A 10,548-nucleotide genomic window follows, 5' to 3' on the forward strand; every position below is an offset into this window, starting at 1 on the left:
ATAAAACTAGCAAATCCAACATCTATATTCTCAACATTCTTATGCATATATCATGAGGTAGCATATCAAGTCTTATGTAATATGTAATTTAATATCCGTTGGTTTCACAATATGCAAAAATCTTCATTAATTACAAAGGTTCAACCACATTATACATCTTGGTAGTAAATTCATACAAACCAAATTATCTAATCAACACAACATGTGTCAAGGAAGCCTAGCATGGTAATATTCTTACAACATTCCCTATGGTTTAAAGTCTTAGGTAATCAAATATTTTAAATAACTAAAACTATAAGTTAATGCATATAGGTATTTAAAAAAAATAGTGCATGATAGTTTTTCTCCCATTTTGATAAATATCTTTAAGACACAATGTTTTTTTTTTCAATTAAAAAAAATTGACTTGGTATATATATATATATATGCATTCACAAGCAATAGTTATATAATAATATGACAGTTTAAAATGATTTTCATAGACTTAATGGACTTTGCAAATGAGGTTTTCTCAAAAGTATATTCATAGATTTTGGTTTTTTTTCAAATCATCCAATTCAATTTTAAAATATATGTTTAACCTTCATAAATTATTTTACTACATTCACCTTTAATTTATTACCAAGTCAAGTTTATAGTCATAAAAACAAATTATATATACCATGTTATAATTTTAACTAAAATAAAGCATGACTAAATAATATTTATTAAAGTTTTAACAAAATACTTCTTTTATGGCAATTATGGAGAATTTATCAAGAGATCATCATCACATGCAACACATCATATTACAGGCATTATTGAGAGGATGGTCACCAAGATTGAGTTCGATCAGAGCACTCTTTTGTGCTTACATATTTGAATGAGCCACACCTATCTCTCGTGTTTCATTCTTAGGGCTCAAAGCTTTTGATCAAATCACATCTCTATGTGTATCACTATTTTGCGAAGTTCATACTCAAGCACAAGGATGTACAAAAACACAAGGTATTTAAAACCAGTTTTTTCATATTTGTTAGCACTTGTTACTTAATGTTTATACATTTCATAGATATTCATAAAACAATTAGCCAAAATATAAGCAAATCATATTAAATAAAGTTATTGAATTTTCTTTTTCTATATGATTTCACCATATAGAGTGGGATAGATTTCATACTTCAAAACCATGTAATGTGGTATTTGGGCTTTCTTGATTCATTGTTTTTACGTGTTTAATAAGCTTTTGTGATTTTGGAAGTGCATTTAATTAGTGGATAATATATTGGTCATCGATTTCACATGTCACGAAGTGTTAATCTCTTCGACACTTGGATTTTCTTGTCTTACACTGTGAAAAAAATCTGATTTTCATCCTATTATTTCAAATATTACAATTTCGATTCTCTCACTGATCTTTAGCATTTTTAAATTACTACCAAATCTCTCTATATATCCCTTTATTTTGAAGAAATCAAGATGCTTCCATAGGTATTGTGTTTTTTCTTCTTTTTGATATTTCTAGATCGAATACTTTTCATATAGAGCGTCATATCTTGCCAATTTTTTATTATCTCTCTTTAAAGTTTTATTATAATAAACTATACTTATAACACACTAAAAAATGTTTTTAAATGAGCTTTAAAAAAGGTATCTATATTTAAGAATCCAAAGATGTGCTTTAACATGCCACGTCTTTTTAATTTACTGCAGAATAGAACTTGAGCATCTCAAGATAAAAATACGATATTTTTCAAATTATAAAATGTTAATCTTCGAGTCTTTTTGAGTATTGAAATAGACTTAAAAAAATATAAAATAGTGTTCAGTTCCATTTCTAAGTCATCTCATTTAGTAAGTATTCATTTTAGTGACATTTATGTCACAATGCAATTTTTTCAGTTGAAAATCAAGTTGAACATTTCTCAATAAAGAATTTATTTTTATCAATACTCAAAAAATTTCTCCTTAGAATATTGTGTTGAAAACTAGACTTAAAACCAAATCTTAACATCATAGTGGGAATCTTAAATAATACTTTTCTTTAGAGAAATAAATAAGTGATATTTACGTCACAAAATAAATGTTGTAGAATTCCAGAATGAACACTTTTAGTAAAATTGTCCTTTATCTCTACCATCATGGAGTTTTCATTTCAAACCAATTTTGTTTGAATGTAGACACATAATAATAACACATATATTTCCACAAACTTTATATCACTCTGTTAAGTAGGCTTGATAAATATTGCTATTCATGTATTCATTAAAAGACAAATACCAAATTGCAGAAAATTCTGGATAACCTCTTTTCAATTCAAAATTTTTATTCCACTCTTCTCATAGAAATTTTTCTTTCAAATAAAATTTATTAGAAATTAGACTCAAAATGGAAGTCTAAAAACTTAGTGTAAGCCATAAAAATCTCTGTTAAGATTAGAAATAAAATCTTGACTTCTAATTCATGGAAATAAATTTTTTTTTAGAAAACAGCACTTGCGTACCTTTTCATAAATCGATCATATCTTTCAAACCACAATGAATTTTTTGATAAAAATTTTTTTGTCTGAAAAGTAGACTCAATTTTATAAGTCACAATAAAATTTCAGCAGAAAATAAAATCATATAATTGGTGGGTAAATTCATGGAGCTCAATAGACATTTTCTAGATTTTGTTGGTTCAGAACTGAGACTTTTCAATGACGAGTTCATAATTTTTAATTCCTTTAGGATCTCCCACTGTAATTTTGTAGGTAGATCCTACTCTTAAAACAATATTATTGAAGTACGTAATAGAAAAATACATCATTATCTTCTTCATATCACTGCTTCAAAATAGTTCAGTATGCCTATTTTGTAGTGTGCTTTTTAATGTTTGAATATTCAATGATTCTTAACCGTGGGTGTATTACTTGATCACAAAGGTCATTAGCTTTTATATATCTCATTCCCAAGCTTGATCTAAACTCTCAATAAAGAGAAAAATATAACTAATGACATCAAGTATCAATAGTTCTGATACCAATGAAAGAAAGACTAATGCGATCTTGTTGGGGAATGTATTTTTTTAATTTTTATTTTTTTATTTTTTATTTTTTATTTTTTGGCAAAGATCACCTACAAGTAGTCTTATTACAATAATTCTTGCTTCAAAGAAAATAAAACTAACAAATTCATGATCTTAAAAACCTTGATGCTATTAAACGAATTTTCTTTAAACAAAGAAAATATCTACAATTTTTATGCTTGGGAATATAACAAGAAATAAAAAAAAGAGAATGTCGGAGATTATTTTAACCAGGTTTATTACATCCCATACCGAGTTAGCAATATCCGATAGCGTGGGGCGTGCCTCTATGGGAGAGAGAGGAGAGATAGAGTTGTGGGAGGGAAAAAAGTGTAGAGTATAGGGAGAGTGTGCGCCTCTATTTATAGAAAAAAACTTAGGTTTAGAGTTTCTTAATGTTTCTCATAATTTGCCTCTTTTTGGAGAGTAATTATGGATTTTTGATCAATGTGATTTGTGGGGTGAGAGATTTGAGTTATCCATTCTACAGATGTGCCATCAACATTATGGAAGGTGCTTTGATCATTATCTCCCTTTTCTTAAACTATTTTCCCATCAACATATTTAAATAAATAGAATGTTATTTAAATATTATTCATTGCATAAAATAACATCTTATTTATCATACTATTTAAAGAAATGTGTCAAGATATGCTTTTAACATTTACGATAAGATGTGGTCAATCTTTTCTATATCTAATATTCGATCACATGCCACAAGATACATTTTCTAAACTTAAATAGCTTGACCACAAAGCAAATAACCAAAAGGTAGGGTGTGCCACCCATGTGTTGTACGTGTGGGCCCCATCCACATGGTACATGGTGGGCCCATGTGCACTATGGAACCTCATGATATTTAACAAATTAATTTATAAAATATTATTTGAATTTTATACTTTTGTAAAATCTATAGCTTTATTTTTATAAGTTCAAAAATTATAATTAAAATATCAATAGACTTATAAAAATTCAAATAATAATTTTAAATCAATTTCTGTCATAAAATAAATATAATTAAATTAATATAACGAGAAATGGATCCCTATGGTTTAAGAATTGAATTAACAATCATGGGACACTCCACCTTCAACTGTGGACTACGGATTACACTTGCTTTATCTGACCGATCTAGTATTTTCAATGATCCTTAGTTCAAGTAGAGGCTCATTAGTGGGTTACTAAAGCCTGATCAATGAGCCAAGGGGTCGCAATTCCAGTATGTGAATTTCAGGTCATCCCCTAGAAACGAATAAAGGTCACTAAGACCTTATGCGACCACAACTCTATAGCGTATAGGAATATATCTCGTACATGTATATGCTTTACCCTAAAAGGTGGATATCTGGTTTTTCCGAACAATCTATTGATATGCATGTCGTGTAATGGATCATAGATGAGGCTTTGGACACCGTCTCTATCGACCCACCATTACGAATAAGGGTCACACAGTCCCTCAGCTCATTCATTTAGGCATAAGCTTCGACTTCATCAAAGGATAATTTAGAATTCTTCTTGATTTGTTCTCTATACTTAGATACAGAGTTTTTCAACCGACTGGCCTAGATCGTTAAGTACAGTCTGGTATTAGCAAACATCGTTTGCATAGTATGGTCTACGATGTGTCACACTCTCATTAAGTTCATGTTCTACTTTATTGTTTTATTTTACAAGCACTCATAAGGTCTTTAAATGTCACATAAACCCAACACTATGACTACATATACGGGTTAGGTATGGCTGGACTTAGTCCCAAATAGTATTAGGGTCCAAAATTTGGACTCGTACTCGGACTAGAGGTTGAGTCAACTCGTTGGGTCTCGCGTCGGGTCTGTCCATTGTCACCCTTATTTGGGTCGACCTAGTTTGGACAATAAAACCAACATTCTATTTATATAAAAAATAAATAGACAATCACCTAGATTTTTCTATTTTTATTTTTAAATTAAAATATTATGAAGCTAGATTTTTTTGCCACCATGTCATGATTTCAAAATTCATATAGTAGATAACTACTTCAAAACATCAATTTATTTTTCATCACATCACAAACAACATCAAATACATGACAATTGGTAACCTAAGAGCAGAGAGCTAAGACCCATGTCAAAAACTAATATTCTTTTCCTACTCAACTCTAGATAGAGAGAGAGGAAACTCTCATTAAATAATGGTTGGAAACTCCACTTGAATGTTGAACAGACATTCAAACACGAAACCACGTCTCCATATTCACTTATTTTTACAGGAAAAGAGAAATTCATAATGCATTACCTCTAAAAAAATGTTATTTATAATGATCTTTAATGATTTGTTTTGAAAATTTGAAGGCCAGATCTAATGGATTCGGTCAATTCTCTAATCCAAATTGCTGATTTGCTAAAATAACCTATTTTTTAGGATGGACGATCTGGGTCATTGATCCGTTTTTTGAATACTTGAAGATAATACATCATTCAATAGGAAATATTTATTCTCCACCGTCTATTGCTTGGGAATAAAAAAATCCCTATATTGTACCATGCATGCCTCATAATATAGAGTGAGGTTTGTATAAGGTTTTTCCACCTTATACTATTGGAGTAAGGTGTGCCTCAAAACTATGTTGAAAATGCAGTTTTGGTGCCGCATAGCCTTGAGATGATTTAAAAATCTATTTTTACCCCCAATTATAAAATTTAAAGTTCTTGAAATAGTGGCGATCAAGCGGATCTATAAACACTTGAAAATCTTGAAAATGAATGGTCCATATAATATGTTAGAAGATAAACTACTTTTAGGACTAGAAATCTTCCCCCCACCCCTTCTTTTTTTTTTTTTTTTTTTCCTTTATGTTTATGAATTTTGTGGTTAAAATAATTGATTTGAGGATTTTCTAGAATAAGAACAACCTTCACTAGTAGATTGTTTAGGTGCACCTTATCGGTACAGTATAAGGTTAAGACCTTATATTAACATTTTCCTGTAATATATCCTTAGTGTTTGGTTTAGCTTTTCAACAGTTTTGTACGCCATTGTTCGTTACATAAACATGAACATCTATGTCAGTGCTTGATATTGTTTAAAATGCTAATCTCAAAAATTGGGCTTTCAGACCCAAAATAATTGTACACCATTTTAACAGGGGTTAGGTAGAATTACAACACGGAATTTAGACATCTCTTGTTTCTTTTTTGTCGAACTTTTTTTCTATACGGTCTTTCTACGAAAAACTTCAGAAATTTGAAAATCCAAGGTTGTTCCTTAATTAGAAGAACTTTGGATTTTGAAAATCCAAGGTTTTTTGTCCTCAATGTTTCCAGGTATTTTTATTTCTCAATGACATTTTAAGAGACTTTGATGTACTGTGGACTCTTGAAAACCGAATTATAGGTTTTTTTATCCTTTTAGGAAAATAGTGAACATATTGGGTATGAGTGTAGTAATGTATATGTTAAAAAGGAGAATTATGAAATAGCAATACTTTAGATAGATTTGCTCGTTAATTACTTTATTAAAAGTGGATGAGGTCTATAAGGTGTAGGCTTTATGAAAATAAAATACAGCATTGCTTCAAATTCTCGTATGGTTACTTTTGGCAACATAAATCTCCATGATGGTTCTAATATCAATTTCCAACACTGATAAGGGAATTCGAAACTCAAAAAATAATACTGATTTTATGGATTTATAAAACTTATTTTTTAGAGTGAAATGGATGGTCTAAATAATTTATTATAGTGCAAACTTTTTTTAGAGTTTGAAATCTTTTTTTTACTACTATGTTCAAGCCAAAATGATCCATATAAAGAATTTCTAATGCTTGAATTCCAATTTTTAATGGGTTATTAAGTGAGGCTGTACTAATTTTAATAGGTCTGCAGCCCTATCAAACCATTTTCCTTTCCCTAAATTAAGATCCTTAGAACTTAGACAGTGCCACGTGGCAAGGAACTATATCATGTCGACTAGGAGTCTTCTCTCTAGGTTCAATGTAGATAAAACTCCCATTTCCACTTCTGGCAAATTTCCTGACCTCTTTTAAGAGGAGTTACTCTTCAAAAGCTGGAGTCCTTATATAAGGCAACACATAACCAGTGTCAACTTCTTAAGTAACTCCCTACTCAAACAATGGAGTTTTCAGTGTCTTTGCTTTGGAATTCAGTTCGAAAGAGAAGGGTCAGGGCTAGGGTTTTGGAAGAGCAAAGGGTGAGGCTCTACATAATCCGACGGTGCTTGATCATGCTCTTGTGTTGGAGGGACAGTCGAGATTAAAGGCACGTATGCTTCTCCCTGTATATGTATGCTTATATGTGTGTGGAAGTTTTCATTGCAACAGATTTCTACATTGTCGATATGTATCTGAAATTTCATTCTAAATGCTCTCACTCTCTCACTCACATATATATATATATATATATATATATAGAAAACTTAAAAAAAAAAGCTTATAGGTGACTTTGAATGTTTTACCCGACTACATACATGTTATGTCTGTGGCGGTATATCGAGCGGAATTGCAACAGACGAAATGTGGTTTGGGGTGGTTTTTTCATGTTTTTTTATTGCTATGGACATGTTATGTTTATGATGGGATATCGCCACGGACATGTTAAGTCGGTGGTGGTCTTCAGTCCTCGCCATAAAAAAAATTGGATGGTGTTGAGACTATAGGTGAAAAGATTGTTCATTTTCGCCCATAGGCATTGTATGGTGGCTTCCTATATATATATACACACACACATAATGTGATCATTTCCCTTTGGTACAAGGGCATCACAATTATTTATGACCATCCGATGTGTATTATATATCTTGGGTCTTCTATATAATTTGTTTTGAAATTTGAGCTTGGTCAACGAAAATCGTATATTAACAATTAAATTAGAGCCCTTCTCAAAAATTTCACTAAAAGATGTTGTTTTGATGCTCAGATATCCTCAAATTGATCATCTCGACATAAGATGCACGGACATGAGAAAAAAATGGATGTCAAGTTTTGAAAATAATACATCTTGTAACGCATTTTTGAACCTTTAATTTTCAAGGTTTTCAACTTTTCATAAATCTACTCGATCTACACCATTTTTGAAAACTTTAAATTTTATTATTAAAGATGAAAAATATTTTAAGGCTATCACAAAGATTTCCAGTATTATAACCACATTTTTCGCTTTACTTTGATTGTTTAGAGCGTCAGTTCTATACAAACTGCACCGTATTTTTTATATATGGGCAGCTGGTTTCCCATTGGGAAAGGCAGCCAATCCAAAATTATAAGGAGGAAAACTAAAAGAAAAGTGAATAGAGAATGCACACAAAAAGATAAAGAGTGAAAAGCTAGGAACCGTTTGCTTTCCTTTTGTGTTTTCAGAAGAAAATTTTTAAAATTTTTTGAGAGACATTATTGAGCATTTTACATATTTGGGACTATTCCAACTCATATCATATAACACGTATTTTGAAATTGAATCAATAACATGTTAAATAATCCATCTGTTATACATTCAATAAAAATAATGCATCTATTGTAGGAGGCATTCATATACAGGATACTGCATCCCAAAGGTCACCCTTTTGTTATTATATGAGGAACCCAGTTTTATTTTTGCAATGGATTTTAAGACTTAATTTTTAAAGATACGTAATCTCTAACATAGAGATTATGAATATGAAAAAATAAACTAATTTTAAAACCTAGAAATAATAATTCTAGGAAAAAAAACATTTGGACCATTAGTTTCCATTGTTTTTAGATGAAACACTTATTTGCAGATGGACTGCATATGCAGAAATACTGTCCAACCCGCATGGAACAATTTTCTTTATTCCAGACCTATATCTACTTGGAGAAGCAATGGCCTGTTGGAGGCAATGGCTTTTAGTCTCTTCCTTTAAAGAAACAAATCTTATTCAAACTTAAGTTTCTATATGTTCAAAATATTTTTGAATTTATTAGCCGATCTCAAATAGTTGGAAAAAATCTGACCTTTTAACCACTTATTGATTCTTTCAAAATGTCCTTTAAACACTCCCTAATTCCGACTAACACAAAGAACCAAAATCGATCCGACTAACACAACCATAATCCATTCTTACAGGTGCTTCTTTCTCCATACACCCTAACCGGAAACCAAAACCGATTTCCGCATCCAAAGAAAGTTGAAATACAAAGAGATAAAAAAGAAAAAAAAGTTAATGATTATTGTTATTATTATTGATATGTAAAAGGCCTTCATCAACCACGAGCACCTACACATACAAAACAAAAATAACAAAATAAACCCTGGTTTTGTAGAGAGAGAGAGAGATCAGTCAAGATACTAACCGGGGCCGCATTTGATTTCACACTTGCGCTCGCAGCGAGCTTGTAGGCGTTCTGCAATTCATAAAGTGAATTCATAAAGTCTAAGCTTCTATTCTCACTTAATATATTAAAAAACCATTAACGATTTTAAAAATGGGTAGGAGCATGTCATCCTCACTGAAAGGTTTATCATTGAAATTCCAACAAAAAAAATAAATGTATAGAAAAATAAATTATTTAAAAAGAGCAAAAAAAACAAAGGAGGTTTATAGAAAATAAGGGCTTACGATTCTTCTGAACACAGGCAGTGGTACAGGCATCATAGCACCAAATAGGCTCATCCGCTCTCCCCATTGTTTGAACAGACAGTATTACCAGAGCCACCAAAAAGAACACCTCCACTTTCTTCATCTCTATACGTCTCTCTCTAAAAACCAACTGATTTAAATCTCTATGCTGAATTGCAGTCTCTATTCTCTCTCCTCCATCAAAGCTTCATACTTTACTCTTCTATAAAGTAAAGTCCAGGTGGGGAGAATCAATCAGATCCATGGGTGGGACTGCCTGTTTGTCTCTCTCTCTTTAAGTTTGATAAAGCTCTGACATAGTCAATGTGGTTTGGACACTTGCGATCATGAACGCCCGATGAAACGGCGGACGGTAGTGTAGATAAAAGCATATGCTCGGAACAAAACAACCTTGCCATTTTTCTCGAACTTATTGACACGTTGTAAGTATTTGTAGCCTCTTTAATTCTTAATGTAAATGGTTTCGTTGTATACAATCTATATACAATCTTAAAAATATATATATATATATATATATATATATATATATGAAACTATTTACCTTTGGTACAAAGTGGTCACAATAAATTTTGATCATTGGATTTAAAATTGAATTGTGGCATTTATTTTTTTGATCAAGCTCAAAGTTCAAAATAAATTTTTTCAAACTTTGTGATACACCCAAACTATTCCAAAAGTAAATGGTCTTATATATCATCCCTTTTGGTATAAAATCGTTACTCAAATGTTACAGTTTAAAGGAAAAAGTTGATATAAGGGTGAAGCCCTAAATAATCAAATTAAGGTGCACTCCAAATTTATACTAGAAAAGGTTATTTTGATATTGAAAGACCATTAGTTCGATCATTTTGATTTCGCGATGTATGGACATAAAAAAACTAGATTTCAAATATGAGAAATAATTCATAT

At 30.9% G+C, this 10,548-nt stretch overlaps 1 long non-coding RNA gene across 1 annotated transcript; it reads right to left on the bottom strand.

Annotated features, from left to right (window-relative positions):
• Positions 1 to 9,079: 9,079 nt before the first annotated feature.
• LOC105421078 (uncharacterized) lies at positions 9,080 to 9,838 on the bottom strand. The gene is made up of 3 exons (XR_966858.3): positions 9,619 to 9,838; positions 9,353 to 9,403; positions 9,080 to 9,276 (listed from the first exon to the last, which is right to left on the bottom strand). It is a non-coding gene; the product is annotated as an uncharacterized LOC105421078 (long non-coding RNA).
• Positions 9,839 to 10,548: the final 710 nt, after the last annotated feature.

The sequence above is a fragment of the Amborella trichopoda genome, chromosome 7, assembly GCF_054954075.1.
Source record: "Amborella trichopoda isolate Santa Cruz 75 chromosome 7, AtrichopodaSantaCruz75HAP2 v2.0, whole genome shotgun sequence".
NCBI classification, from domain to species: domain Eukaryota; kingdom Viridiplantae; phylum Streptophyta; class Magnoliopsida; order Amborellales; family Amborellaceae; genus Amborella; species Amborella trichopoda.